This window comes from Alligator sinensis, unplaced genomic scaffold, assembly GCF_000455745.1.
Source record: "Alligator sinensis unplaced genomic scaffold, ASM45574v1 scaffold103_2, whole genome shotgun sequence".
NCBI lineage: Eukaryota > Metazoa > Chordata > Crocodylia > Alligatoridae > Alligator > Alligator sinensis.
Genome location: NW_005842166.1, coordinates 979,353 through 985,932, shown reverse-complemented (window position 1 = coordinate 985,932; position 6,580 = coordinate 979,353). Strand labels below are relative to the sequence as shown.

The 6,580-nt window shown below is 52.3% G+C and overlaps 1 protein-coding gene across 2 annotated transcripts in view; it reads right to left on the bottom strand.

The window, feature by feature from the left end:
• LOC102380745 overlaps window positions 1-6,580 on the bottom strand; it is a 26,149-nt gene that overhangs the window by 12,468 nt on the left and 7,101 nt on the right. Inside the window, exon 3 of one of the 2 annotated variants that reach the window (XM_025206615.1) lies at window positions 3,496-6,252. The exons of the other annotated variant lie outside the window; for it this stretch is intronic. The gene's annotated coding sequence lies outside the window, so the exon portion shown is untranslated. Of the gene's footprint in view, window positions 1-3,495; window positions 6,253-6,580 lie in introns of those variants that run through there. 2 annotated transcript variants of the gene reach the window in all.

The window sequence follows — 6,580 nt, the reverse complement described above, 5'->3', positions numbered from 1 at the left end:
GTCATATGGCCCTGCCCCTCTCCACCAATCAGTGGTGAGGGACAGTCAAAGGACAGACAGCCTTCATAGTCAATCAGCAGCAAGGGGTGGGGCCATGCAACAGACAGCCCTCACACCCAATCAGTGACAAGAGGCAGGGCCACCAGTGCCCCTCAGCCAATCAGAGGTGGGGGGCCTGCTGTGCTCCACCTATGACAATGGCTGCAGGTCAAGCTGGCGGGTCCCTGCGACCACCTTCGCTTGTGGCTGTCAAGCCAGTTGTCCTGTAACATGGGCGGGCCATTATTTTGGCCGGAGGGCCGCTTAATGACTTTTGGTGAGCTGTCAAGGGCTGCACGGGAAGCCCCGCCCCTTGACAGGTGCCCCGCCCACTGGTCACCATCTTGGAACCAGAATTGCTGCCCCTAACCCCTGACCTTTGGCACTGAAGTCCCCCCCATCCTGCTTCACCCTGGAAGTACTCCTTTTGGGTGGGGGGTTTGCCATCTTGAAACTTGAAAATCGTATACGAAAAATCAAACATCTACTGGAACATATTTTATTTTTACTTAAAAAAATATTCTAGTCCTGATTTATGTTTTGTTTGTGTAGTGTACATAGAGATGACTGCAAAACAGCTCAAAATAAAGTCTTACTTTCGTACAGTGTAGGGGGGTGTAGGGGGTGTGTGGGATTTGGGGGTGTGTGAGGGGTTGTGTGAGGGTATGGTGGGGTGTGCGTGTGGGCCCCCCGCCACATGCCCCCCCATGGCACACAGTGCTTGCCCTTAATGGCAGCAGCAGCAGGGGCTGGGCCCTCAGGGTGCTCATGCCCCACGGCAGGCTGAGCTACCGGACAGCATGTGGCTCTGGCTGAGTCCTGGGAGCTGCACGTGGCAGGAGAGCCAGCCCGGTGCAGCCGGATAGCACATGGCTCCCAGCAGAAGTGCCAGGAGCCCTACACCACATAGGTGGCACAGAGTCAGCCCAGCCCAGCCCAATGGTGCATGGCTCCCGGATGGAGATTTTTTTTCCCCCCAACACAACGTAATGTCATTAATGGGGGTGCACTGATAGAGATTTTTTGGGGCCGATACCAATGGCTTATTTTTAATGAGCCATATTGGCCAATAACGATCCGATTGCCGATATGCAGCTGGACAAAGTGGAGAGCAGCATCCAGCTGTTAAGTCTGTTGTGGGGGAAGGGGCAAGGGGGGGGCAGATGGAGGCCCCCATGGTGAGGGAGGGAGTGGGGCTGAGGCAGGGGCTGCACAGCAAGGGCAGAGTGTGGGACGGGGCCACAAGCAGCTTGCCCAGGGGAGACGGGTTGGGGGGGGTCGGCTCCCACCACTATGCACGCCCCTAGAGGGCATGGGGGGCTTGTGCCCCCAGATCTGCACACAGGGTGAGGGCGAGGGTGGGCTGCTGCTTGCTGGGGCCAGGGCGGCACTGAGCTCTTCCCAGCAGGGGGCTTGGCTGTGCTGTGCTCAGGACAGGCAGCAGCAGCAGCTCTGGGAGGGGGACTATGGGGGAGCTGGGAGTGTGCTGCAGCCACCCCAAAATTCATAGATTCATAGATGTTAGGGTTGGAAAGACCTCAGTAGGTCATTGAGTCCGACCCCCTGCCCCGGGCAGGAAAGAGCGCTGGGGTCAGACGACCCCAGCTAGGTGCTTGTCCAGTCTCCTCTTGAAGACCCCCAGGGTAGGGGAGAGCACCACCTCCCTTGGAAGCCCATTCCAGATTCTGACAACCCTTACTGTGAAGAAGTTCTTTCTAATGTCCAACCTAAATCTGCTCTCCACCAATTTGTGGCCATTATTCCTAGTTACTCCAGGGGGTGCCCTAATAAATAGAGCATCTCCTATTCCCTGCTGCCCTCCCCTGATGAATTTATAGGCAGCCACAAGATCACCACTCAGCCTTCTCTTGCAAAGGCTGAAGAGATCTAGGTCCCTCAGTCTCTCCTCGTAGGGCCTTGTCTGCAGGCCTCTGACCATACGAGTGGCCTTCTCTGAACCCTCTTGAGATTCTCCGCATCCCTCTTGAAGTGCGGTACCCAAAACTGGACGCAGCACTCCAACTGCGACCTGACCAGTGCCATATAGACAGGGAGCATCACCTCCCTAGACCTGTTCATCATGCATCTGCTAATGCATGATAAAGTGCGGTTAGCCTTATTGATCACTTCGTCACATTGACGACTCATGTTCATCTTGGAGTCAACTATGACTCCAAGATCCCTTTCTGCTGCTGGGCTGCTGAGAAGATAATCCCCCAGCTTGTAAGTGGGTTGGTGGTTCTTTTTGCCCAGGTGCAGCACTTTGTACTTGTCTTTGTTGAACTGCATCCTATTTCATTCTGTCCATTTTTCCAACCTGTTCAGATCCGCCAGGATCCGTTTCCTACCCTCTAGTGTGTTAACTCTGCCCCATAATTTGGTATCACCTGCAAACTTGGACAGGGTGTGTGCTCGTCCGAGACACTGAATAGCACCGGTTCAAGAACCGAGCCTTGCGGGACTCCACTGCCCGCATCTTTCCAGGTCGATATCAACCCGTCCACCACCACTCTCTGGGTGCGACCCCTAAGCCAATTCGCCACCCACCTGACCGTGTAATCATCTACATCACAGCCTGTCAGTTTATTTACAAGAACAGAATGAGATGCTGCTTCAGAGGCCTTCTTAAAGGCTACGTAGAATACATCTACTTCGACTCCTGCATCTAAGCATTTTGTGACCTGGTCATAAAAAGAAACAAGGTTAGTCAAGCAGGATCTACCTGCAATGAACCTGTGCTGATTTCCTTTCAGCATTATTTCCCCTGCTGGGCTCCCACAAATGTGATCCTTAATGATTTTTTTTCCACAGTTTCCCCAAGGATGGAGGTGAAACTAACTGGCCTATAGTTTCCCGGTTCCTCCCTCCTCCCTTCTTGAAAACAGGGACCACACTGGCCCTTTTCCAGTCCTCCGGGACCTAACTGGAGCACCATGAGTGCTCGAACAGCCGTGCCAGTGGCTCTGCTATGACACTGGCCAATTCCTTCAGCACCCTTGGATGAAAGATGTATACCTCTTTCTTTGCCCTTAGGCTTTCCTAGACTTCCCTGTTCAGCCAAGAGGGCTTCTTGGCCCCTTTGTCCCCTTTTATGAGCAATGGGATTGTCTCCTTCTGCGCCCATAGGATTGCTCCCTTGAGGAACGACCACCTTTCCTGTACCCCCATTTTGCCAATGCTCTTGAGCTGTAACGCCTCACTAACTAATCTCCTGAGCACACTGAAGTTAGCCTTTCTTAAATCTAGCTGTATCCCCGCTCCCAGGACTGCCACCATCTGCCCCTCCCCCCACTGTAGAGCCCAACACCACCCCCAGCCTGCCCCTGGACGAGCTGCTCATGGTTCTGTCCTGTGCCCCGTCCCGGCTATGCAGCACCTGTCCCTGCACCTACCCCAGACCCACTCCCTCCCTCACCGCTGGGGCCTCAATCTGCCCCGCGCCCCTTCCAACAGATTTACCAGCCAGACCCGGCTGCTCTCTATGCTTCCAGGCTGCACTCCTGGCTGCCTGTGCACTGCACTGTGGCTGCATGCATGCATGGGGCATTTATCGGCGACATTATCAGCCACAAAGAGCCGATTGCTGAAACTGTCCATTTTCCTTATATCAGTGCTGATCCAATATGGGACGATGTAGCGGTGCACCTCTAGTCGTTAATTGTACTGTTTAACCCATTCACAATATCAGTCTCCTGGATTGCTTTCAATAGTCACTAGAAGATCAATGCCGATTCTGGTAGATTCCTGGCCAATCCGGGAGGGCTGGCAACTCTAGGCTTTCTTGGTCTTTTTGTGGCCAACACACAGATGATCCCCTTGTTGTATCCTCAATTTTATTCAACAGAAAGTTGTCATCCACATATATTAGGAACTTCCTCAACACATTTTGTTTGGCTGTATTATTATTCCAGCAAATGTCTGGAAAAATGAAGTCTTCTATCAGTACCTTCTCCAAACTTTTGGATAATTTTCTCACCTCCTTGAAGAGTGCCTCATCCACTTCTTCTTACTGACTTGGTAGTGTATAAGCAAATCCCCACCACTAGATCATTATTGTACCTTTCAACTTTTATCTTCAACCAAATACATTCCAACCTCTTCGGTAATTCTGCTATTTTTGATGGCACTTCAGCATACAGCCTTTAAATAGCAGGATTCACAAGTGGTAACCACCAATATATGCTGGTCTGTTCTGAGGCAGGATTTGGGTTTAATGAACTTTTGTCACTTGGACATAGTGAGTGGCAGAAGGGAAGCAAATCACAGCTGGTAGGCAGGCCACCAGCAGGATTTTGCCTCATATATAAGAAAGCCTAGATCATTACAAGGTTCAGGGTCCTGCTTAAAAATTGCAAATTCTGATAAAGGAAGAAAGAAAGGAAGAAAGAAAGGAAGAAATCGCTGATTTGAAAACCCAAAATCCATATTTTTCCATGATTAAAATGAAACGTCACTATATAGATTGGTATAATTTTCACATTTTATTGATATATTTACAATTTTAAAGCAATTTGGAAGCCTACCAGTGCCTCAATCATTATAATAAAATAAATTCTAAATACCTGTATATTTTGGTGTTTGATTTGGGGTTTTTTTATAATGGAAAATCAGAGCTCCCCCTGCTCCTTTCATTCACTGGGACATGGATCCAGCTGCGGCTGTCCCCCGACTGCTCTGTGGTGCTCAGCAGCTCTGATATGCTGATGCCCAGTCCCTGCCCATGCTGTTGCCCTGCACTCCCAAGCCATAGCCCCCCAGCCCTCCTGGTGCCCCTCACTCCCAACTCAGAGTCCTCCACCCGGTCATGCTGGTGCCCCTCACTCCTGACCTGCAACCCCCTGACCCTGCCGGGGCCCGGCACTCCCAACCCACAGTACCCTGCCCTGCCAGTGCCCCTCACTCTCAAGTCACAGCCCCCCCAGCCCTGTTAGTGCCCCTCACTCCTGACCCACAGCCCCCTACCCCCACAAGCCCTGCCAGAGGGGACCCCCAGCTGCCCCTGCCCTGCCCAGCCTCACAGGATGGGGGTCTGTAGGAACATGGTGGGAATGGTCTCCAGCATGAGATGCATCCAGCACACCTCATGTGGAACCACAGGCAGCGGCTGGGGAACCACACGTGCTCTGCATGAAGCCAAGTGTGGCTCTGACCTGGTCACACTACGGGAAGCAGGAGGAGGGCAAGGAGCTCCAGGCTCCATTCTGCCCAAGTCAGAGCATGGCAGCGGCAGCTACGGTTGCTCCAACTCATGTGGGTGATGGCAGAGGAAGTCTGGCCCTGGCACAGGCTGGAGGGAGGAGGAGGGGATACCTGTGGCACCTCCCATCCTTGGATGGGGCTCCCACACCACACCAAGAGGTCTAGCCACGGCCCCCACCTGGGCAGCGTCTCCCAGCTGCCCAGTCCCTTAGAACACAGGCACCACCCCTGAGCTACCAGCCCAGCCACACAGCTCCCTGCCATCCCTGAAAGCCACCCCTTGACTCCCTTCCCCGGCTGGAGGGGCAGGCACCGCTGGCAGCAGCGCAGAGCTAGGCTCATCAGCAGCATTGAGCGCTGCCTCAAATCCCCCTGCCCTGCCCCAGCCCTGGCTCCCGGACACCTTCTTTCAGCACTGGCAGGCGCCCATGGCCTCTCACACACCCATCCCTCCACACACACACACAGACATGCACCTGTGTGCATCTTCAACCCCCATCCCCCATAGACTTACCTGCATCCAGCTGCCAGGGCTGCTCCCATCACCCTGCCTTGCTGTATTGTTGGCCACGTACATGCATGCCCACACACATGTGGTGCTCCCTGCCTCCAATCATCCTCCCCCCACTTCCCCCAACCCCAAGCAGCTCCTTGCAGGGTGAAAGGCTGTCAGCCAGCAAGGGGAAACCCACAGTTTCCCATGGTTTTCTCTTTTAAAGGGGGAAAATCTATGTTTTTCTCCTTCAAATGAGAAAATCTGCATTTTTTTCACAGCAGATGGAAAACCCAGATCCCTGATTTTCAGTAGTGTGCTTCCTTACATCTCTTCCTGTTTTACTTTCAGAATCTCTTCCAGTTCACATATTTCCAGTTATTATGAGTCAAAAATGTAATTGGTATTTATTACTAGGCCTTTCATTTGGTTCTGTTGGCTTTACTTGGTCTTGCTTTGGCCCTGCTCACAAACAGGCTCAGTCACATGATTCTGCTTGACTTTGCTAACTTCTTAAGTAGCTGCAAGAATAGAGATTTAAAATAGCTGAAACAGTGATGGCTATATAGGTTTCCAATGCTGCCATATAAATATCCTCACACCAGAAACTTTATAGGCTAGATAACTTCACAGAGAAATGCATTTTGTACACTGGAATTCCAGGGCACTTTTACACACGCTTTGACACGTTCCAATTAGAACAAGTTGGAGCCGACTCAATCCGCTGAGTCTGCTGGAGTGTTCTAATCAGAACGCTCCAGCATGCTACAGCGTCTCGTATTCAGTGCCCTGCTTTTCAAAATGGCAGCGGGGCCACTTTCATGGGCAACTGGTGCCGCCTTAGTCGGG